The sequence below is a fragment of the Vidua macroura genome, chromosome 14, assembly GCF_024509145.1.
Source record: "Vidua macroura isolate BioBank_ID:100142 chromosome 14, ASM2450914v1, whole genome shotgun sequence".
In the NCBI taxonomy this organism is placed as follows: Eukaryota; Metazoa; Chordata; class Aves; order Passeriformes; family Viduidae; genus Vidua; species Vidua macroura.
The window spans coordinates 527393-552261 of NC_071584.1; the positions used below are offsets into that span (position 1 = coordinate 527393).

General features: G+C 40.9%; 1 protein-coding gene across 3 annotated transcripts in view; it reads right to left on the bottom strand.

Annotated features, from left to right (window-relative positions):
- HTR2C (5-hydroxytryptamine receptor 2C) overlaps window positions 1–24869 on the bottom strand; it is a 215984-nt gene that overhangs the window by 75362 nt on the left and 115753 nt on the right. For 2 of the 3 annotated variants that reach the window (XM_053990332.1, XM_053990330.1), the window contains exon 1: window positions 6219–6484. The exons of the other annotated variant lie outside the window; for it this stretch is intronic. The gene's annotated coding sequence lies outside the window, so the exon portion shown is untranslated. Of the gene's footprint in view, window positions 1–6218; window positions 6485–24869 lie in introns of those variants that run through there. 3 annotated transcript variants of the gene reach the window in all.

Genomic DNA, 24869 nt, shown 5'->3' on the forward strand with positions numbered 1-24869 from the left:
AGTACCACAAAATTTCTGTCTTTAAAAAGTCCTTTTTGCAACAGAAGTGGTTGAACTGGTAACTCTCCTTTACCAGCCACCCAGGATGGTGTAATTTATACTGCATACAGATGACAAACCCGAGGAAGACTTTGCTGTGCTACAGTCTGAGGGCCAAGGCACTCATGTTGGTGACTCTCCCAGCATGTGACAGCTGCTGAGATGAGCCTATGAGCAGAGGACAGACTGCAGCAGCTGCTCTGAGCCTTGAAGGAGTGAGAAACCCCCAGCTTTACACACTGCACAGTGCCTCCTCCTTTATCTTTTAAAGGTAAAATAACCTCTCAGGAAAGCAATTTCCAAAGTGACTAGTGTTACTGGTGACACACAGCTAGGTGAAAGAGAGAATTTACAGTGATTAGGATAGATCAGATTTATGGACTAACAGGACAGGCGATGCGTGAAGGAAGAAATGAAATGTAATGAGGCCAAGAAAAAATCAAACACATGCTCTATTCCAACCTAAACAGAAGTGTACAATTAGACAGGAAACACAATCTAAAACAATTCACATAATGCTTCATAGCAGTATAAAGAGAGAGCAGAAAAGATCTTGCAGCTCTTACAGACTTCACAATACAGAGAACAAACCAAGGCAAGACTGTAAGGCTAGTTGAAACATCCATATGAAATGCACAGAGCCTGTCAATCTCAGGAGCACTTTTTGCCACACTGAAAAATGTGAGACACTGCCAAACAGGCTTCCAGAAGGTTCAAACTCATTCCTGAAAGATTTCATAGATATCGTGTTATACAGGCAACATGAGCATTTTTGCAAAATTAAACCTACAAGTTCCATTAAATCATCCTAAAGCTCGCAGGACCTGAAGGCCTTTAAGCATGTGACAGATAAATGCAATAGAGAAGCTGTTTCTCAAAATGAAAGGGTATAGCAGGGAATAAAACTGGCCTAGAGGAGAACAGGAATGAGAAGCCAAGAGTATGAACTGGTTCTTGAAAAAAGCTTTGGTGGTCTGGTAGGGGGGCTGAGCCATATTGCAGAAAATGCTGTGCCAAAAGATGCTCTGGGTTGCCAAATACTGCTGGTGGGAGCATTTGAATGCAAATAACTTTTTTACAGATAGAGATACCCTTAAAACTGTGAAAATGTTCTTTGTGCATCTGAAATGTTCTTTGTGTACTCTGAAAACATTTACATACATGCTTAAGTTTATATGTGTTGACTAGTGAAATCAACTGGGATAATCATCGGCTTCAATTTACATGTTTAGCATCATAAAATGCAAGGGGATTAGCAGGTTGGTATGTTTTTATCTGTCTTTGGTTCATTGTATATTTTTTGCAGTTGTACTTGGTGCAACAGGAAGAACTGCAATTCCCAGAAAGCTAAGAGAAAATGCAAGATTTTAAAATACTATCAGATGCAACAAATTTTTTCTTTACTGGAGAACTCTCATTTTTAAAGGCCCTCTGTACATACCTTATTAAAGTATTTCCTTAATCACAGCAAATTCTTAGCTGTATTCCTGACTAGCTTCTTTATTTGGCTCAGAAATAAAATTACCATTCGGATATTAGCAGTTTTGCTGTTCAAAGCCTAAACTATTTTGAACACTTAAACAAAGTCAATAAATGTTTAAATTAAATATACTCTGCACTTTCTTAGTGATTTTAATTAAGAATTAAGTTGCTGTTCCCTTGAAAACTGTGTTTAAAACCAGTGCAATAGGAGAATAATGTTAGAGCATTTAAGACTGTACCATCATTAATATGATGGTATATATGCAGGCTGAATTTAGCACTGTAGTCAATGTTGCTACATAACTACTCAGATTCATCTTTCAAAAAAAATACCAAAAAATTGAAAACTTAACTAAATTTTGAACTTCTGTGACTGAGGCACAAAAGAGTGTTTTACTCCATTTTTCCACTGATTTTCATTTCCATTTTGAGTTCAGTTTCTTCAGAATTCCCTCCCTGAGCCCACTGGGTGTGACAAAGGAGTGTCATGGAGATTTATATGGCTTGAGGAAGAAAAGTCACCTGTGTTGGCTTCACACAATTCTGTTCCAACAAGAGTGTTACAATCCTATTTAAGACAAAAATTTATTCCTTGCACAAGGGTTACAAAATCTGAATCCCATCCATTGGCTCCCCTCATACTAAATAAATCCAAGAGTAAAGGGTATCCCACCCACCCCAGAGCACGTTCCCAGCACAGGGAACCTGCACAAGTTACAAATCTCACAGTCAGCTGCAAGTTTTTTCTCTTGTAGCCCACAAACAAGTAAAAATATTTCTTCTATTTGTTTCAACCTCTGAAAAGTATGCTTGCATAGACTGTGGTTTCATTTTTATCACAACATGGACACTGTGCTGGATGAACTTTTCTTTGGTTTAAGGGACAGAGTCAGATGTGGGGGGACAGGCTGTGTCTGCCCTTTACCCCAGAACTGGGAACCAACAAATAGAACCCCAAACAAACAAACAAACAAACAAACAAACAAAACCCCATAAAAACAAATAAACTCACCAAAAAGACCAAACAAACAAAACAAAAAAAGAAAAAAGAAAATAAATATTTAAACTCAGTTTCAGTAATTCTGAATGTTACTAACGAAAGCAGCAAAACAAAATGAGTATTTTGCAGAGTATGGCTTTCAGTTTTCCTTTGAGCAGCTTTGTGTCATGTAAAAAGATAATAAGAAGATGGCTCTATACCTCTGGAGGCCTGATTAAAAAAATCTGTAATTCAGAACCAACAGCCACTTTCTGATCTAGAAATAAACAGCCTAGGACAAAACCACAACTCGGCACCCACAGAAGAGCATTACACACACAGACACAATCACAAGAGGGCAGAAGATCAACTCTCTTTTTGATCTTTTGATGAGAAAGAGCACAGTTTTGACACAAAACTGCATTTTCTCCAGTGGACACCAAACAACTCAGGGTAGCACAGTCCAAGAGAGGATTTTCAAAACTGCCATCCATCTAACTTTCAGCTGTTCTACCAATTCAGCTGGTGACATCCAAAGTCCCAAGGCATGAGCACATTGCTCTTTCCCTGCTAAAGAGTCAGCATAGACAATATAGAATATTTAAGTATTTTATAACACTTTTAGGAAAGAAAATTAAACAGAGCAAAGCACAGCCAGAAAAAGCCAGCAATAATATTTTCCACCATAGCAGAATTTTGATTTCATGGAAGTTTGGCGCTGGGTGCATAGGAGTGGGGTGTCTGCCAGCAAGGTAGGGTTGCTGAAAGTAAACACATTAAACCCATAACAGCAATTCTTCATGGCTTCAGCTTTGCCCTCTGTCATTCTCCTTTGTCCTGCAGTCCTCTGCACAGAGAATGAGACATATGCCAGCATGACCTTTTGCTCTGTCCCTTAGACACCTCTCTTCTGGCTTAATTTCCAATTAGCATTCCTATTTTATACCCAGTATATCACTCATAACAATTTTAGTGCAGTCAAACAGTTCCTCCCCAAATGAGAGAAAGGTTAATGACACTTCCTGTGACTGTCACTACATGCTTTGCATAAGAAAGGGAGTGGATTTTAAATAACAGGAGCCAGCCTCTCCTGCAATGACGTTCCTTCTTAGTCACTGACCTTCAGCTGCACTGCCCACGTTTTACAAACCAGGAGGTGCTTTCTGCCCTGACACTCTTGTACCCTGAGTAAACAGAGAAGGGGTCCAAGCATCCTAAGTTTAGATCCTTGTCTGTAACAGTGCCTTGAACCTGGAGCCAAAGCACCAGTGACAAAGTGTTTGCATTGGTGCAGTGCTGGGAGTGTCTCCTCCCTCCTGGCGCAGACACAGCTCAGAACCACCACCCCAGACCAGCCCTGGGACTGGCCTGGGCACAGGGAAGGGGTCCTGCTGCTCTGGAGCCAGGAAGGGTGACAGCAGTGTCAGGTCCCTGCTTCACCTCCAAGACAATGCATGTGGAACCAAACTTATGTACTCAAAGACAGAAAACGTTAGAGGGAACACAATGCAAACAAGAGGGGTGATCTGAATAGGAGTTTGACCTAAGAGCCACTGACTGCAGCCAAAATATTTCCATATAAGTAACTGCGGCGTTGCGTTGTTTTCCCCGGTCCCGGGCAGCTCTGGAGAGCCCGGCTAACGCTGCTGTTTCTCGGCGGGACCGGGGCTGCTGCTTGTCCCGGGCGCTGTGTGCTCAGCGCACCGGGGTGGCGCTGGCCGCGCTCTGTAGCCGGCGCGGGGACGAAACAAAGAGGGAAGGAACGTCCAGTCCATCTGCGCGGTTGGCTGGAAAGCTTTTATTGCCGCGTGGAGCTGCGATGGAGAGCCACAACTGCTCCCTAGCGCTGTCGGGAGCCGAGGGCGCGTGGGGTTTTATAGGGGGTGGGCCGATGGGGACGGAAGCCCCCCTCGCCCAGTGGGGACAGACAACGGGGGAGTGACGTGGAGCGTGGTGGCCAACGGGGACATGACAGGGGCGGACACTGGGCTCTGTGGCGAACGGGGTTGTGGGGACGGGGTGACAGACACAGAACTCTCCGGAGTGGACAGGGGGTGGTTACAGGACTGGCACGGTGAGCTCCAATGGTAAGAGACCCAGAGCAGACCGCCGCGGTGGGGGGAACATGGGGCGTGCACAGGGGTACACAGAACCGGCTAAGTAACACGTGTCAGAACCCCTAACCTGAACCCAAACCCCGGATGCAACGAGTAACTGTTGTTAATCCTATATTGTATAATTCCTGTTACCTGGTAATCTTTCCCCAAAGGAAAAAAACTAATTCTGATTGCCTGGTAAAAGTTACCACTGGTTGTGGCATTACGGTAACTTCAAGTATTTTTATGTTAAAAAGCACACCATGTTAGCAACTATACTTTTTCCTATTTTTTACAATTCTTGTTGTTTAGATAATTAGCTTTACCTCCAACTTATTTCAAACTGCTTTTGAATCAAAGATGGAATTAAATTCACAATGTAGAAAATACGTTTTTTAATAGGTGCAGTGGCTACAAAAGAAACCATTGAGTTTGCATTTAAAAAAGAGTCAGCACATGAAGAAAATTATCTACATAATTAGTGATTTGAGGCAATTGTGGCTAATCATATTATGATCAAAAGATTAAAAAACACCTCACCTCATCTTTATCTAAGAAAAGATTGATGGTAGCTGCTGTTTTTATGAACTAAAATGGTTTGCAATTAAGCACATAATTCATGTGTTTAGCCAGAGAATTCCCTGGGTTGTAACTTTCTTTACACGATAATAGGAAACATCTTAGGTTTAAATATTTGGTTTATGTGAACCTGAGATATTATGATGGGTTTAAATCTTAATATAGAAACTATGCAATGTCATTTTAATTCTGAAGGCGCATTTTTCAAACATTTTTATAAAAGGTTTAAGATAAAAAACCTTTTATAAAAGGTTTAAGATAAAAGGTTTAAGATAAGGTTGTTTTATCAACCCAAACAAAACCACTAACTTCTCCCCTCCCCCAAGACTTCACATTCCCTGGAGATGGAACTGATTTGAAGGATGCTATCAACAAGAAACGTCAGCTTCAAAACTTAATTCTCATCAGAAGCAAAGCAGATGGGACAGGAAATGTAGTCCAGCACCCCCACATAACCAGTTCACAGGAGCAAAGGGGTCTTATCCAAAATAGGAGACAGTGCCTGGGCTGAGCAGGATGTCAGATACATCATCTCAGCTCATCACAGGGCTCAAACACCCACCCCTTCAGTCTCTGTTTTTCACTGGATCCCACTGACCCTCTTGCCAAAGTGGGAAAACTCTGTGTGCTGCTTGTGATGGAGAATTTGTCATGTCACTTTTACTCAGCATCACAAACAGAAGCCATGTTGGTCCCAAGAGAGTCGAGATGCTCAGCAGGATCCATCCCCACACCAGGTTGTCTTTCCCCCGGGACAGCACGGCCCCTGCTCAGGGCTGAGCTGCCCAAACACCCCACACTCCCTCTGGCAGGTTCCCCCTGTGCCCAGCCCAGCGCCTGACACAAATGTGGTCTGAGCCCTCAGTTCCCCACTGCCACGGCCGTGGGGCAGGCAGCTGAAGTTCTGCAAAGTCTGGCTTAAGCTCTGGCTTTAGTTCAAACAGGAATCAATTCAGGGAAGCCCTCAAAGATCCCTTTTGCCTTTAGGAACACTTACAGCACAAATTGCTGTGTTTTGTCTTGGTGCCAGGCTTTGTACTCACTTTGTGTTACCGTGAACGGCTGCCAAAAAGGAAGGGAGAGGAGCTGGGGTCCATTAGGCAGACTTTAGTTTTTTCATGATCTTCCCAGAAGTCACTGCCTGCGCTGCTCTGATGCATCTGTGCAGTTCTCATCCAAGTCACTGAAAGCCCACGCTGCAGCCCTGGGGTATCTACAGCTTTTCATCCTGGGTGCCAGCAGCACAGGCAGCAAAAAGAGAGTTGATCCTCCAGAAAGTACCACTGGGAAGAATGAGTTCTGTGTCAGCTCGCTGTCTCCACGGAATGACACGCTGGCCAAGCTGCAGACATCATATGAGGCGCTGATTCTGAATATATGCCACATGAAGGAAGTGGCATTTCTATCAGCAGGAAGCATTTGGGTCAAAGTTAAGACAACTGTTCAGGAATGACCAAGTGTGCTTACCCAAGAGGTCATAGCAAGTGAATTTTGTCACCTAAAATTTAATGAGCCATTCCTGCCAAAAGGGGTCTGCTTTTTTCTGCCCCTTCAGGGGGGACTCACCAAAATAATCTGCTTGGTGCTCACAAGGAGGTGAAGAAACGCACACCAGGACCTCTGTGACAGCCACTGCCTTCACAAAATGCCTATTTAATGTTTAATGGCTGTGAGGTTACACTTTGCACTATCAGCTTTAAGACCTAGCCTACCTAGGATGGGAAAAGTGCAGCTTATTTAAATCTGCTTTTTGTCTTTCAAAAAAGACTCAGGGAAGGTTCTTTAAGAACGCTGAGCAATAACAATTAATAATACCTGAGTCACTGGGCTGGCTTGATTTTAGACATCAAGGGGTTCTCTGAGGATTTTCTCATTTATTAGTATTTTAATTTTTTTTAGATTAGAACATTATTTTTATAACTGCAGTTGGGAAATAAATATCTTAAGAGTTTTTTGTTTTTTTTTTCCTTTTAATGCAGGGCTACAATGTGATTTACAGTGAAAATTATGAAGACTTAATATTTGAGTTTCCTCTGGAACATACTGTTCCTGCAAGGTCAGTACCACTGAATAGTATTTAAAACTCATGGAAATATATGTCTTGTGTGGCAGCCAAAATGCTGCACTCCCTAATGACCTGTGCCACAGGAATAAGAATCAAACAGCTGCAACTGCCAGCAAAGTTTCGGTCACCAATTTGGGTATTAAAAACCCTCCTAAGCTGATTATAGCCAAGATTTGCAGGGACAGCACAAAGGGCACCTCTTTCCCTGACATGAGTCATTAACCTCTATATGATTTGCTTTCTATGTTTTAAGATCACCCAAACACTTTTTGCATTAATTGCATTAATGCAAGTAAGGGATAAATGCAATTTAAAACAAAAATCACAGGACTCATTTACATTTCCCAATCACTTTCTAATGAATAATTTTACATGCAGACAGTGTCCACTCTGTAGAAAAGGCCCCTCAAAGGCAGGGTGTGAACAGCCACAATCTAGCACTTTAGAAAATGATCACACCAGTCCCCATTGCCTGCATTTAACCAAAAATACAACATTTATTTAAAGGTTTGCACCATTTCAGACGGCTGCACAATGTCTCACAGATAAGCAGTACTGCAGAGGAAACAAAGGCAGGGAAAGGGCAGGCACTGGGGACAAGGACTTACTCCACAAGGCATCCATCATGGCACAACAAGCACTGCATTCTTGGCAGGTTTATCACTGCAAAAAAGGAATTAAGGGCAGCCTGAAGAGCCACAGCACATGGGAGCTGCCTAATGCTCAAACTTCACACCTGGATTTACTGATATTGTAAATGTCCACGCCACGACTCTCAAAAAACTCATCTCCTGTAATCAAACAGCAAGTGAAAATTTAAAGTTTTGTAATATTGGCGGCAGGAGGAGGGGATTGTTCCCCATGGCTGAGAACCAGTAACTGAAAATAGTGTGATGACAAATGAATAAAACTTACAGAAGTAGTTAAAAGAATCATGAAATCCCTCAATGTAAGGTGCTGAGTCAAGTTTTTTTGAGTGTGTGCCAAGACTGCATTGTTCAGAAAACAGATGAACTCTTTACAAAAGATCTATCATAACTCTTCTAAAAATAATTTTTATTTCAATTCACTTGACAAACCTCCCAGCAGGGACAGTTGGGAATCACATATGCAATGCCACGCTGTGGAGCTGTATACCTAATGCCTGATCCAAATCCCTAATGGACATCAATTATTATATAAGATGAATTAAACATGAAGATTATTTATTTCCATAGCACATTTTAAGTATGTACTTGTATGTGATGAAAATTTTATTGTTTATGCTTGGGAAATAAAAGGGGCAGGATGCCTAGCATTAAAATGAATTTTCTAATTGAACTTTAATGAGTCTTGTCAAATCTCTTGATGCAGCTTCCTCACTTCTAAGGTCCTTATCTAAAGAATGAGCCTGCATTAGCATTTAAAGGCAGCAGGGCTGTGCATGTTGAGCCTTAGCTTTAACCTGAGGCAAAATATTTTTCTTTTAAAAATTAGCCAAATGGAATTTGCTAATGGAATTATTTTATCTTATTTTAGATAATGTATGTAATTTATTTACATAATTTCATTTATGAGGGAAAGCACTAAGGAAGAAGTAGAAATTAAAAAAAACAAACAAACAAACAAACAAAAAAAAACACCAACCAGCCAAAACTTTGCTAGTTGTTGGCAGATTAAAAGCAACAGCAAATTCTACATTTCAGAAGTTTTCCCAAAAATTTCCCCTTGAAAACAAGAAGATTGTTTTATCTTTTCAAAAAGAGATCACATTTTGACCACTTTGCTATGACCAAGGTCACAGCAAATGCCTTAGAACCAACAGTACATTTGTGCTGTTCACACTGCCAGGAAACTGTTACCCATTTTGTAATTTTTTTTTTTTTTTTTTTTTTTTTTTTTTTTTTTTTTTTTTTAATGCAAACATTTCTATAGCAAAGAAACATTCTGTGTGATTGAAGTAGAAAACAGTTCCAGAGAAAGTGAAGTCCAGAGGACAGTGTGGGTGTGCTCCTCTGGATCTCTCTAGGCTGCAGCAGGTCCCTGAGCACCACAGAGGGGGCCCAAAAATAGACCCAGTTTTTAACAATGAAGCACACCTGACTTCCTAGTCTCACAGACCTCTTGGAAACATTTTCTTTCTCTTCATGTCAACCTTTTCCTCTTGTGCACAGCTCTTCCTTTTGCCTCAAGGAGGTTTTTATAGCCACTGCATCTGGTATTAGAGATTTGAAATGCCAGATCCAGCTACAACAGGGCAATGAATTATTCCTGTCAGTCCATATCATAGACTGAGGAACTCAGTCTTCAAAATTCATGAATATAGTTTATGAGTAACCCTTAGTTCAATTTAATTACCTTACACCGAACCAACTAGCAAAAACCATGGCTTCAATCCAGAAAACAGAGTATTATCCATCAAAGTATAAGAACACTCCTAATCTGAGGCTGGTCAACCACTTACTCTCATGCCCTTGTGGTATCAAAGGCTTTTGTCATTGAAAAGATATTTTCAATTATGATGTATTCCTATTCTTTTAAAAAAAAGGCACCCCAAAGAAATATAAAACCCTCATTTAATTACATCCCCACCCTTACAAGCCCACTGCTGCTTTGTAAAACTAAAAATTTCCTAGATGTTAAATAGGAATATCATTCCAAAGGAAAAATAATGTCAAGGATAAAACTTTGTTCCTGAAGAAAACTAGAACTTCACTTGGTATTTTAAAGACTTCATTAACAAAACCCACTGTGGGAATCTACAAATGTTAAATTAAGATCAAGACCTTAAACAGTTTGTCAAACAGATGAGCACATCAAAGCATTTCAAAAAGGAAGAACCTGAGACTTGAGAAGCTGTCAAGAGAGCAGAAGTGAGAAGAAATAAAGGCTAATGAAGTAACGGCAATGCCTGAAGAAATGTCTGGAATAGGTTTTCCTCTACATTATCATTTTAGAGCACTAAAAATGAGGCTGAATTCATTTTATGAACCTGAATTCACTTCATCACATTCAATATTTTATTACATAGAGATACATATTTCTATAAAGACCCATTCCCCCCTTTCTTAATCTCTTTATAACTGAACAATCTCTTTGCTGTTATTTCGAAGTTATTTGTCACTTTGGGAAATAGAGGAGAAAATACTGCATCCATTCCTGCACAGCTGCTGGAAAGTGCCATAGTCCTGGTGCAATCCCTAGGCCAGAGATAGGGGGAAATAGTCCATTTGCTGTGGGTAATTCAATGTAATTTATGCAAATAAATTTCTACAATGATCCAGAATAAATAAATCAAACTTTTCTTTGTCTATAACCTAAGGCTCAATGAAACCCACAACATCCTCATGGTGCAACATCTTCTTCTCAAGCCTTCTTAACAAAGGCTTGAAGCTTTAAAAGCACCTGCTCTGGCATGCAGCATGATACAACTCTATATGTGCACCTCTCATCCCCAGCAAAGGCAGGTGTATGAAAAAGTCCATTTATTGGCTGTCTGCTCTTGACAGTAAAGAATTTTTGTTAGAAGGAAGCCAAGTTAACAACTGACCCCAACTCTAAAACTGCAGAGCTGTGTAGTCATCTTTGCATCTCCTCTATGAGCTCATAAATAAATGGGTATAAGCTGTTGAACTACTTCTCTTAAGTTTTCAAAATAATATTTTTTTGTACACATCATGATTTTTAAAGAAAGTCCATTTTTATCTTGTGTAACACACCCTGTCTGCAGCCTGCATGCTAATTATTTCAGAGCCACAAGGTTTGCATCGCACATGGAAACAGCTAAATCTTCTGTGAGAGTTTGAATTAATCCTTCTGACTTGGAAAAATCTATTTGCAATCTTGCCTCCTTGTATTCATTGCTGTGTTGTCCCCCAACACAACCTGAATTTTAAGCGTACTTGCTGTGAGACTACTGGAAGATGATGTTTCAGTTGCCTATTTTATTGAGTGCAATGCTTCTCAAAATGTGGTGGGTTTTGATGGATGATTATTTGAAAGCTGAACTTGTAGGATAAAAGCTAAGCCAACAAAGCAATGCATTTCCTTCAGCACACACCATTTGGGAGCACTGCTGGAGATGCATCTGAAAGTGCTCATTTGTAGAGAAACGTGTCTGGCTGCAGCAGGGGAATGGCCATGGGCAGACCATGAAATGACCATGGGCTCCTGTCAGCAAAGGAGGCTGCAAACCCCCAGAGTCAGGCAAGAAACCTCCTGGAGCCTTGGCCACATTTCCTGCTGTGCAGGCTCAGGATCACCACCACAATTTCCTTGCTGGGTTTACCAGCCTGTGGCCCCAGGAAGGAAATCCCCTGCACCCCAGAAGACAAATTTTCATGGGCCAAATCCAGTTCTTCAGGTTCTGGATTGCTAGGATCAGAGAATGTGGTGATCACTTTTTAAGCTCATTTTGTGTGGGAAAATAAATATTTTGCAGGATGAAGACAATTCCTTTGCCACCAATGGGAATTCATCATCACAGAGTCCTGCACAGCAGCTGCACAGTCACCTCCCCGCTGCCATTTCCCTACAAGGTTTCACAAAGACACCCACACCTGTTTTCAGGGGCATATTGATAGATAACATACCCCTGACATCATCTCCCCTCCAGAGGAGCACGGGCAGGGCTCCCAGTTACCATAAACTGTATTTTTCATCTTAATGCTTAGCAAAGCATGAAGCAAACACACACTATCAGAAGTAAAATACAACCACAGACCAGTGTTAATGCCTCTTGGAAATCACAAGATAAGCTGCCTGCACACTCATTATAACCCAGCTTCCAAAATATATTAGAAAATTTCAAAGCCAGAAAAGATGAATAATCAAGGAAATTTTAAAATTTACTGAGGAAATAGCATTATAAAACAATCTTTGCTGCTGCTACAAACTGACTTTAACCACAGAATTTATTAACCACTGATAAATGTCAATTGCAGTTTTCCTCTCCAAACAAAGAAAATATTTTTGTGTTCACTCCATGCCCCTTAACTGGCTCACTAATGTTCTACCTAAAGCTAGGAATAAAAAGAGTAATGGGATTCAAAATACAGTATTGTTTCTAAAGCTTAATAAAAGGAAAGTCACTGAGTGCAAACCTGAGTAATTACTTGTACTCAGAAGAAAATTACTCAGGCAGTTCCAGAGTTTAAAGCACTCAGAGAAAAAAAAAAGTTATGCTAGGGCTTGTTTATATAATTGGGCTGGTTTTGAGTGCATGACTAAATAAATAAATAAATTCTTCAAAAAAGAAAACAGGACCCATGCTGTATGCGTGCAGTTACCACTCATTGCTTTCACCTGTATTTTACTGTAATATTTACTGTTAAATATTTCAATTTTTATTTTAAAAATATGTCTTTCACTAGATGTACCAAAAAGCTTTTCAGTTACTAGTTTGCAGAAATTCATTGAGGTTAACAATATCAAAGAAATCTCTCTCACAGTACCCTGAGGAAAAAAAAACTTCTTAGTAAGAAGCCCCAGATAGCAGTAAGAAAATTATTTGTTTAAAATTACACCATATTGCCATAGCTGAGAAATGGGTGAGTAAAACTTCTTGAGAAAAGACACAGGAATGTCACCTTGTCTTTTCATTAAAGTGGGAATTCTGTCAATAGACCCATTGAATATTGCCTTTGGGGACAAGGCTCTGTGGCTGGGTAATAGCTGTGATCATTTCCCACAGGAGTTCGGTGTGTTCCTGGTCTGATTATCCCTACCCCAGGGAAGAACACCAACGCAGCACAGACTTGAGATGGATCCAGGTATCCTGGCTGTGGGTCACAGTGTCTGTGACATTTAACCAGCTTCCAGGTATTTCTTCATGACTGATTTACTTAGAGGATCAGTCAGGTTTATTTGCAAAAAAACAGCAGCTCGTGGGGGCATTCTGGAGCCAGCATCATCTGCAGGGACTCAGCATTTTTTTAAACACACAACTTCTAATAATGACATGTCTCCCTGCTGCCAGGCACTGCTGGAGCCACAGCTGGGAGTATTTGGTATTTCTTCACAAGCAAAGGCCATCTCCAGCTGCACAGTTCTACCGCCTGGTCTCATGGCAGAAAATTCTCTCATTTTTCCCTTTCAGCCTTTCTACTTTACTCCTTTGGTCAATTTTCTCTTTTCCCAGCCTCAGCCAGCAAGATGAATCAGGCACACCCTACTAGATGCATCTCACAATGCCACAAAGGCACCCCAAAATGTTTGAGCTCAGTTTGCCTGTCTCAGGAAAACCTCAGCTATGCCAGAGCCATAAAACAGCTCTGACCCTAAAAACCTCTCGGATGCTACCACAGGGCTCATGCTTGCTGCCCTCTGACCCCTGAAGGAATCCCATGCAGCCTCTTTGGTTTGAGGGTTGGGTCAAACTGCAGACATGCAAGAATTGCCAAGCAGTTTGGGATCCAAGAGCCCCAAACACTGTTTATAGCATAAACAGTCAGTGCAGAGAAGCTGAGTGATAGCACCCATATATTTATAGTTTAAGGAGGAAATAGATCTTCCCTGCAAAGCAGAGCTTGGAGGAATTCTGCAGAACATGTCAAGTTCCACTGATGGAGATGTGGGCACAGATGAAGAAACTGATAAAATAAATAGCTGCAAAATGGATGTGAGGGTCCCATACACCCACATATGAAATACCACCCTGCAAATGAAGCAGTTTATTATCTCTCAGAATGCTCAAGGAGGTCAAAATGGAATCACGTGGAAATGTGATTTATTTTAAACCACAACAGCCAAAAGAGCTCTCACAGAAGGGAAATTATTAATGGTTTTAAGCATATCTACTCCAGTATTTGTGCTATTTTCAGGATCCCCTATGTGCACAGTAAAAAATTAAATAATTTCCAAAGTCACTTTGCATGGCACTATATATAAACCAGGGCAGTTCAGATGCCTTAACAAAATCTGCTCTTTAGTGCTCTGCATTACCTTTTGTCTCTGCTATCAGTTTGGCAGGCTGGCACATGAATGTCCCCCTTGATCTCAGATTTTGTTCTAGTCCTACCTCCTTATTGCTATTTGTCCTACAGTTTCTTTCACCAGCACGCTGTCAACTGCACACCTACACTCAACAACTCCCAAAACAAAGGAATCTTGAGTTATAGGTGAGGAGGGAAAATGTGCTTTTGCAATCAGAGTCTCTCCCTCTGAAGTCTCTGCAAGTTATTCTGTTGATTTCTATGGCATCAAAGCAAACAGCCACATCAGATGCTGAGATCTTCTTACTCTTCTTGGAGAGATGACAGCAGTCATTTCTGTTATTTATTTATTCATATTCTTCAAAATTAAAAACTGTGCTTTAACACAGGTACACTCCCCACTAGGAATTTTGTGTTATGAATGAATTAATATTTACATTTTCTCAGGCCTGGTATGTAGAAATCAGTCATTAGCTATTCCTCCTCAGTGCATTTATCATATTCTGTATTCACACTGGTTGACAGTATCCTAACTTCTACATAAACAGGCAGTTTTTTACTTTATATGGGTGTAATATAAGGGAAGTTTAATTTCTATTGGTGTAACATCAGAATTTTTTGCTACACCTCCTTTAGGGTCAGGTTGCAGTGCATCAATGTGGTAAGACCAAGTGCATTTCATGTGAGCAGTGCTGTGCTCCCAGAGCACCCTGCACTGCCCTGGAGGGCACAGGCTCTTACATCTCATGCACTGAGGTCTGAAGCTGTTTTTAACAGTCAGTAGTGCTGCTTTAAGAGCATCAAACAAACACATAGTAGCAAATCCTAGACCCAAACCCAGTGATTTTTCAGCTGACCACCCATACTATCAAATCGATTTTCAATGCATCTGGGGCTCTGGAAGGAGGGCATCAGCTGTGGTTTGACATGAGAAAAGGGCAAGAGTGTTTCATCCCCTCATTAGCATGGCCCAGGGAGAAGATCAGTTTCCATTTCCTACTGTACAGGCCCTTCCTCCTCATTCAGATTGTGGCCTGCGCCAAAAGACCTTTTGCACCCAAAAAAGACCTATGAGCTTCAGTCTTGTAAAACTTCTCTATAATCCTTCCAAGGGTTCTCCTGCAAAGGGATCTGAACCAGCCTACACTGACCTATCTGCATTCTCAAAATCCTCTGCAAGCAATGGAAAGTTACTTCAGTCATAGGGAAGGAAAAAACAGCACAGGAAAAAATAAGTATCCAGCCTCAGAAACAGGGAGATAAACCAGACCACAGGGACAAACTGCAAAGGAGATGCAGCTTCAGCTAAACCATGGCACCGTACAACATAACAAAGACAGGGACTGTAGATAATGAAATTACCACAGTGATCCACCTAATTGAAAATCTTCCAACTGTTAAAGGTTCACCAACCCCCGTCAAGCTGAGTGCCACATTACCAGGTGACTCTTGATTATCAGGTCTACAAGAATTTATGTTGTAGGGTATTACAAGAAAGATTATAAGGTCAGATCTGAAATGCTTCCATAAAGCAAAAAAACTCACAGAAATGTTCTTTAATAATACTTGCTAGGATGCACAGTTCCAGAAACTTATAACTCTTTGGACAAAATGGAGTGCAAGTTACAAAGGGAACATTCTCCAAGCCCTTCAAAACCTTTACAAACTATTTAATGATGCAACCTTATTAGGGTAATAGTAAAGATGCTTTTCTGTCAGGAAAATGTCCCAAATTCTTGTTAAAAAATTTATGTTTATAACAATACATGTCTACTCTAAGGAAAGTATTTAAAATAAATTTTGTTTTGATGATTAGAAAAAGAGGACAAAAAAGGCCCAGGTTTCCCTCTTACTTAAGCTTGTGAATGGTCTTTTTTGGTCTCCAAGCGTGTCATCTAAAACCTGTTGTTCTCCTTCACATCTACCCAGTCCTTGAGTGCCAACTTCACTCTTCAGGTGAAAAATCTGTGTTATAGATGTATAATTCTTGCAGTTGGGGTTGTATGTAAAAGGCTGTAGTTACAGATGTTATACACCGTAGCCACAAAATGTTTTAGAGTTACCGGAAAAACCAAGGCAAAGGAAATTCGCAGATTGAGTTGCCGGGCACCTAATTAGCATTTAAAAATCCCTAGCCAGCAGAAAACCATGACGGCAAAGCTGGCCATTAGGTCACACCCAAGTGAATCACAGGCAGGTGGCGTGGGGGCCGGGACCCAGACTCAGCACCAGGAGGGAAGACAAGGAGGGGAACACCTGACTCATCACTGGCTGATGATCTGCTGCTCAGAAGACATCAGCGGCCAAGATGCCTTCTCTGTGAGAGAAGACTGCATGAATATGCAGTTTGCCACAATGACTTATAGCCAAAGGAAGAATAAAAAGTATAAAAACTCTCCACAGAAAGACAATGGGGTGCAAAAACTCAGAGGAGGCACTGACTCTGTCGGGCTCTGTTTTGCACCTGTTATAAATTGAGGTGAATAATTTGTTCAGCCTTTCGAGAGTCAATCAGAAATTTATTGATTGCAGCAAGCGATGGCAAGCAAACAGCGCTGGGTGCAGCCGGGGAGTCCCCGCTCCGCAAACGGCTCACCCTGTTTCCCCCTTCCCGCAGTCTTTTTATACTCTCTTCCTTCCGTGTCCGCGGTATCTCTGGGTGTACTCTGCACTTGCGCCCTCTGTTGCTAGAGGGTCTTCTTCTACTCTCTGTTGGCCATTTGACGAAGGCTCCTCTCTTCTTCCTCGGTGAAAGTCCACGGCCCTGTAATGGTCTTTTCCATATAAGGTTATATGTTATATGCACCTAAGTTCTAATTACACAACCAGCTTAAGTAATCAACATACTAGCTAGTTTCTGTCTGGCGGTTTTCTGTTATCTACACAAGGCTTCTCCTTTGGTTTTCTGTTATCTACACAAGGCTTCTCCTTTCTGTCTTGATGAACAAAGAGTCTTTTCTAACTTATCACACACCCAGAGCTGCTCTGTAGACTGTGGGCTGACCCAACCAAGCTGCAGTTGGGGAAATTCAAACTCTAAATTGTTACGTGATCGCAAAATAAATTTATGCTATTAATTTAGATTGGCTTGTCTCTATTTACAACATCTGGATTAAAGAATAATCTTCAGCCTAGAAGGAAAATTAAAAAGGCCAGTGCCAGGACTAGGAAGGGGTAAATAGAAGTCTTTCTCTCTACAACCTTACTACGCTTGGTTTTGTCCCCATGGCAGTGGGAACCCTCAGTGTATCATCTTCCAGTCATGCAATTCAAGGAACACTTCATGCCCTATACAGGCCTTAGCAGGTCAGTTCACCAGATGCACAACCCTGAGGCAGTAAAATGACTCTTACTTGGACAGCTTCCCATATTAATATGCTACTTAATAATCAAATCCCACCCATGTTATTTTGATGTTTGTGTAAAATCACATTCCATGACTTCCACAATTAGGGAAGGGAAGATTCTTTAATTAGACAATATAAAAATGAAAACATGAAGGATGAGATCCTCTAGCCTCGGCCATAATCCAAAATTTGACTGATTAGCCCTTGAGAGAGCTCAGCTGGTCGTGCCCTGCCTGCAGCGGGCTGTACCAGAGCTGTGCAGAGGTCCTCTCTGGTGTAAGCTACTTCACAAGTGCTTATGGCTCCAAGAGCTTGGACTTTATTGATTCTGGCTTTAAATCCAAGGATGCTCTAAACTTGCTTGGGATGGAGTTTCCCATTCCAGATAGCAAAGCAGAGCTTTCCTACCTATAATCCATGCAGAGAGCCTTCCTCTCCTCACTGCAAAGCCAGCTCCTGTGCCAGCCCATCCCGTCTGACTGCACTACCTGCTTCCTACCCTAGAGCTCAGAAGCTGGAGAGTTAAGATGACCACCTATCCCAAGTGTACAGATTATCAGAGCCTTGAGTGAGAAATGCCTGGCAGCTGCAATTTCCCACCAACTCACCAGACAAAAAAAAAAAAAAAAAAAAAAAATTATGTCACTTGAAATTTTATTTTTTCCAAAGTTGTAAAGAGAGGAAACCGCAAAACATCATTGACACAGAAAAAACAACAAACAATTCCTCCTCCAGAGCTAAAGCCACTAGCTCATAGCCCCCTCTCTCTGTGGTAAGTGAAAACTGCTGCTACTGCGGTAAAACAGGATTTCTTTGTGAGGGTGCCAGTGGCCTGTAAATATCATGGTGGCCTGTAAATATACTGGTTTGGCCTGTAAATATAATGCTGGCTGATTATCACAATCCATCCTTCAAATTACCTGTTTCTGCTGCAGCCTCCCAAATAAATATAAATATAAATATAAAATACAACAGGTAAAATTTATGTATCATGTACAAAATATTAACTGTATGGTCATCTCATTAGATTCTTCATTAATAATTTGCTGGAAGTGTGACACAAAACTAGATGATGGTCTGGTGAAGCTGACAAGTGACGACTCTGTGTAGCAGCACCTCCCTTTCCCAGCCTTGGCTCTACAGATTCCTCCTGGGAACCCTTCCCAGATGCACTGAAGCCACAGCAGCCCAACATCGTGGAGCCCCTCAGGGCTGATCATTGGCAGCTGTATGAATGCCTGAGTGTGGCCTGCAGGGAAAAGATAGTTAAAGTTACATTTAAAAACCAGCAACATTACCAGAGGCCAAGGGCTCATATACCATTACCACAGCTCAGGTGATCTGTAAAACTAATCATGAACCTGAAACCTTATGTATTTACATTGCAGTGATGATACCCATCTGCCCAAAATCCCCTGGAATCAATGCAAACTCTCTCTGCATTCAGTGCCTTTTGTTTCCTGCTACAGCCACATTGTTTACTTTGATTAATGATCACTTTGTGTACTATTAGCTGAGCAAGCAAAGAGTGATGCTGAGCATCTGAAATAAGACCAGGGAGAAATTAAAGCCCTACAGCACAATCAAATGGCCTCGCAGCTCCCTGCCCTCTCCTTTCCAGATCCTTTTTAACCAGCTATGAACTACAGGATTTATTTCCTAAGAACTATCCAAAAGGTCCCATCTTACTACTGAAATAAAAATATTTAGAACTCTACTGGATTGTTATGAATAGCCTTCTCCAGCTTTCCAATTTCTTTCAGGCTAGAAAGCTAGCAGCACTGGAGCAGTTAGCCAAAATGAACATTTAATTTACTGAACAGAGTATCGTAGATAAATTGTCATCCATTGTTTGGAGATTCTCAAAAGAAAATGGGGGACCAAATGTTCCCATGGTACCAAGAAGAAGTAGCCTAAAAAAGGTATGAAATTCTACTACTACCCACCTATATTTAGTTTAATTCGCAGGTATAATGGTTTGATCTGATGATTCATGAAACCTTCATGGTCAGTGCCCTGTGGTCCTTGCAATAACATGGTGAGAGTCTTAAACTCTCAGTGAAAATTTTCAATGATTTTGTTGTCCCCTTTCAGTTCATTTAAATACCGTATACATTGGTTCTTCCCTTCTTCTTCCCCAATACAAAAACTACCAGGAAGCATGTTTCTGTAGAAGGGTTTTTGTCATAAAGAAAAAGTGTTTAAGAGTATGTGTTCCCAAAATCAGCAGATCAGATAAATGCAATGGATATTTATGAAACATGCCAGAGAGATCAGCAATCAGGCTTTTCTTTCTGGAGGAAAAAATAATCATGCAATGAAAGCTTTATCTTTAGTCAGAACCAGGAGTGGACTTGCAGCTGTCCTTGGTCACAGTCTAGGCTTTTTCCATCCCTGCATGCACTGGATGACTTTGCCCAATGAAGCTTTCTGATGGCTTGGAGTTTTAGGTGAATTCCCCAACCATTTCTTACTAAAGCATTTACAGATAAAAGAGGTTATGTGCCCTTTTGCTACCAAGGGAAGAAGAGGCCTAGTGGGGTTCAAGCTTTTTCAACCTCTATCAAGAAAAGCTGTCAAAATCATGCTGCAGATCACAGCAGCTTCCTGGCTCCTGCTATTGGCAGCATATGAAGTGCTGAGAAAAAAACAAAACAAACAAACCAAAACAAAGTAAACAACCCAAACACGTGAACAAAACCATTTGCAGAAGTTTTAGCAGTTCTCTGAAACCCAGGGACTTGGCTGTGTGTGCTTCAAGATCTGATCTCTATCGTTCACCACAGGGGTAGGTTTCACCAAGCAGATCTCCAGCAGCTCTCCCTGCTCCCCTTTTCCCGAGCATTCAGAGCTCTGCAGACACAGTGACAGAACAGAGAGAGCCAAGTGTTGTCCAGGGACCAATGCAGAAAATACCTGCATTGCATGCATCACTGGCCTGCTGCTACAATGCAGAGACAAGGTGTCCATAGCCATTTTCCACTCTCAATAATTTGCTGCCGTTTCAGGAGCCTGAAAGGTTGGGGTCACAAGCAAGTGCTTTCCAAAGCCACCTTTGAGAGGAAAACACAGAGGCTGTAGCTTTGATTTACAGCTACTTTGAATCAATTCTAAAAATCTCTCCATAGAAACCCAAACATTTTCATATTTCAGAGATAGATCTCATCTTTTAAGATATCAGGATGATTCTAAGGACTACCAAAATGCAGAGCCTACAGACATGTACTTTGTTCAGAACTGCTAAACCTGGCTCATAGTTTGGACAAAAATAACCCCATTTTAAAAACTGCCAGAATATATGGATCAGAAATCTTTCAGTTTTTAGAAACCTAGCATTTTGTTAAGGTGAAGAACTCTCAATGTTCTATTTTAAGTTTCCAGAAAAGCAAGCTCTGGAGTTCTTCATAAATATCATCTTTTTATTCACAAGGGAAGTATTGTCCTTTTATCCCCTTGTAATTCAGAAAGAGGAAGGCATTTAGAATATTTTCCCCAAAATAGCATTCCTCTGGTTATCTAGATCAGAGGTCTGCCTACAAAAGTGATAATGAAACTGCAGAACTATTTCAGTAGAAGCTCAGCTCCAATAAATTACGTTACTACTTTAAATAGATGTTATGCATTAAAGTTCTCAATCTTATTTTAGCATAACACCATATTCCTAGAATATTTTGTCTCCTAGTTATATATTAAACTTCCAGTTTAAATCAATATATAAAGGAAAATTATTGCAGGACTTAGTTATTCTTGTACAAAGCAAAATGCAGAAGATGAAGTTCCTAGAAAGCAAAATGCTGATAAGAAAGCTAAGAACAGGGGATATTTTGCTAATTTATTTTGAATCTGGTTTTGATCTTTTTTGCTTTTATGTCCCTTGAGTCCCCTCACATGTAGATTGTTCTATATGCTCTTCCCATCCTGAGGGAAAAGTCTGGCCCTTGGGAAGGGGATGGGTGCTGGTTTCTCCAGTTCTTCACCTTGCAAATATGAGCAGATTTCAAGGGAAGGTATTGCTAGTTCTCCTTCCAAAGAAGAAATTCTAGATTTAAGGAGCAAATCCTCATGCACAAGATCAAACCTGAACAATTGCCTTTAAACCCCACTTTGAAAACTGTCTGAAAGCTTAGAGTAGCAGGGCAGTTCAAGCTGTGAGAGTCTGTGAGCAAACCATGAGTCAGGCGTGAACAGGGCAGAGCTGAACAATTTCCAAATGCAAAAATGGAAAATACAAAGTCAAAAAACACTCAATGAAATGAAAAAGAGAGTGTTTCCCAGTGAGCTTCACAAATCAGCATGCACCAGGGAGGTGATATTCACATCCAGAGCATATGGGGGTGGCTTTGTTTTGAGAACTGTCATATTTCTTCTGGCAGCGGTCATACCACACAGGGCTCAGAGCTTTGATGCTTCTATTTGCCATAAAGGCTTCAGCACTACCTACTGCCTTCCTTCTTCACAGAACAGCCCTATGAAACCTGCTGTCCCCTTTCCTCCACCTCTTTTACACCACGTACATTCATGGTCCGTGCACGCTTCTCAAAACTTCATGGAAATATGCTAAAAACAGCAACTTCAGGCATGCACTGAGAGCTTTTAAAATAATTTAATTAAATCTAAACACCAGAGAAAATCTAAGGTCACAAAGGTTAAGTAGCAATTAACAATGAATATTTTGTTACTGAATTTAACTTTTTTTTCCCCTGCTTGCTAAATATGTAGGAGTAGAGTAAAAAGCATTACTTACTAATTTCTACACAAAATATTTGATACGACTGTATTTTCAAACCTCAGGTGAAAATATGCAGCATACAAGCTTTTAGGCATGCATTCCTGTCATGATTTTGTTACCAATGAATGCAATACCAATCAGTACAATACAGGACTCCTTCCCAACTATAATTAAATACATATGTTGAATTCACATTCACAAAATATGAATATTGGAAATTAAGTTGATTTTACATAAATGTGCCTGCTACGAAAAATACATAACTCTAGGCAGCAAATTTTAAAATAGTTTTTCCTTCAATATTCCAAAAGAAATGGCAGTACTTTAGGCATGTATTGTCAATATACATACCAAAAGCCTGTGCTTGCTGAGCGCTTGAGAGTAATAGTTTTCAAAACAGACAGATTATAATTACCAGACTGCTGATTTGCTTCATCTAGCAAAAGTCAGTGGGAAAAGACACAGTTCTGCTTCCAGGGTTTCCCCCTGGGGAGCATGGACAGTTCAGTTTTGTTCAGCTTCTGGAGGCTCTGGCAGGGCTCCCCTACTGCCTTCAGATGGGGAAACACAGATACCCCTTTCCCATGGCTCCTGGACAGGCACGGCCAAGGAAATCCTGCTGTGTATGAACTGGAAAGCCCAGAATTTACCCAGCTTATGGTGTCTGTGGGTGGGATTCAGACAATCATTGCCCTTAAATCTGACCAGGGAAGAGAGGTGGACAACAGCTCCTCATGGCATCAGGCAACTCGTGCTCAACACATCCCATCTTCCCTCTGCTGACATCCTCTAAACTAACAAAGTCAGTGGATAAAACTTATTCAAGGTCTGTGAATTGGGGTTCCTTAAACAAGTTTTCTAAGCAATTCCGAATCATGGAAGTTTTTTAAAAAATAGGGTTCAATCTGATTCAGACTAAAACCCAAGAAAAAGAAAGAAATCAGACAGGGGAACAAGTGAAACCCCCCAAAACCAAAATCCAAACAAAAACCCCACAATCCTGCTATTTGGCCTACTTCATGCTTATGCTTAAATTTAGTATCTAAGAAATTCATACTCAACCCACATTTAAATGATGCCAGTATTTTTAAGAGTTCTTTTTTTGCATAAGCAGCAATGTTCAGTTGTTTGAAAGGCACTTTGAGCTCAAAATGCATTTGCTGGATTCTGTTCATACTAAGTTTATTTAGCTTGGTGCACAGCACTGGGCCTCTCCCCAAATGTAAGAGCATGTGAGCAGCCAGGGACACTATTCCTGTTCTCTGTCAGCACCCTGTGAGCTCCCATAGCAGGAGCACACATCCCCTTGACAAGATTTGTCATTCTGAGCTGACCTGGAAATGACTCTCATCATGCTTTATGGCTACATGAAAACAAGCATTCTGAAGACAGAAACCCACAATTGTCCTTCCCTCCAAGTGAGCACTCAAAGCAGAAGAATTGCATGGATTCTGGCTCAGAACTCTGCTCCCGAGTGCTGACCTTCCCTTACATTGGCCAAGCTAAAACCATGACATCATTATGTATGTTATGTACATGTGTAAATGTTCACTTATTTTCAAGCTTCTAAATAGCCCTGTAACTATCATACTTTTGGTAAGGTTTCAGAAAAAGTAATCAAAACCTTTCTCTCCTCTGGCACCACAGAATGCAGTTTCTCCTCCTAAAACCCCCAGTGCTGTGACATGGATGGCACATGTGGACCTGATCATGGTAGGCATCCTGCTGCAGACTGCCTATCCTGAAGAATAAAACACTTCAACTTTCTCCATCTAGACCTCTAGAAACTTCTTCACTATTCTTGTTAGCTTCACCATCACACCTTGGCTGTTGTAAACACTTTAATTTGATGTGATCTGACGTTACTTTGTGCTTTGTTCTGCTCTGACTTGCTACAAAGGATTTAGAAGGGTGTCTGATAAAGCATTAATGTATTTATCTGTTTTTATGCAAAGAGAAAGAGCAAATTGCCTTTTTCATGCACTGGAATTAAAGTCAATGTGATCATAAGAATATGTAAACATAGTAAAATCTCTGATGAATAATTCAGGCTCTTAGGAGTGAAACACTGAAGAAGACAGTTTCAGATGACTGTGTTGACAGGCTCTGATGTCCAATATGTTCAGTGCAATAGAGAATGAGTTGCAAAGCCCATGAATGTAATTTTTCTAGTTCATTTACTTCTCAGTAATAATAAAGGGCCTCATGTTTTCATTTAAATTCCATATTGGAGAGACTGGAACACTCATGCTAGAAATGAAAAGTGCATCACAATGACGTCAATACCCAGATGCAGGAATGAGTCAGTTGTGTGCTTCTAACTGAGACAGCACTGAGAGTAGTTAAGAAAAAATATCCCAATATGACCACAATATTTACAATAAGAAGTCACACGTGAGTTAATACCACATGTGAGTTTTCTCCTCTGCCGGCAAGTTCAGGTTGGTATGAAATACTTTCTCTAATGTCTTTAAGGTATGTGCAGGGCTCTGGCCAGGCTGCCCATCCATCTGTAAACTCCAGTAAATAACTCCTGAATTTGTTTACCTGCAGCCTTTTATCCCTCCCAGGCTAAGATTTTATAAAGTCAAAACAGCTTGCCTGGATCTCAAAGATTTGAAGTGTTGGCCCACTGACTGATT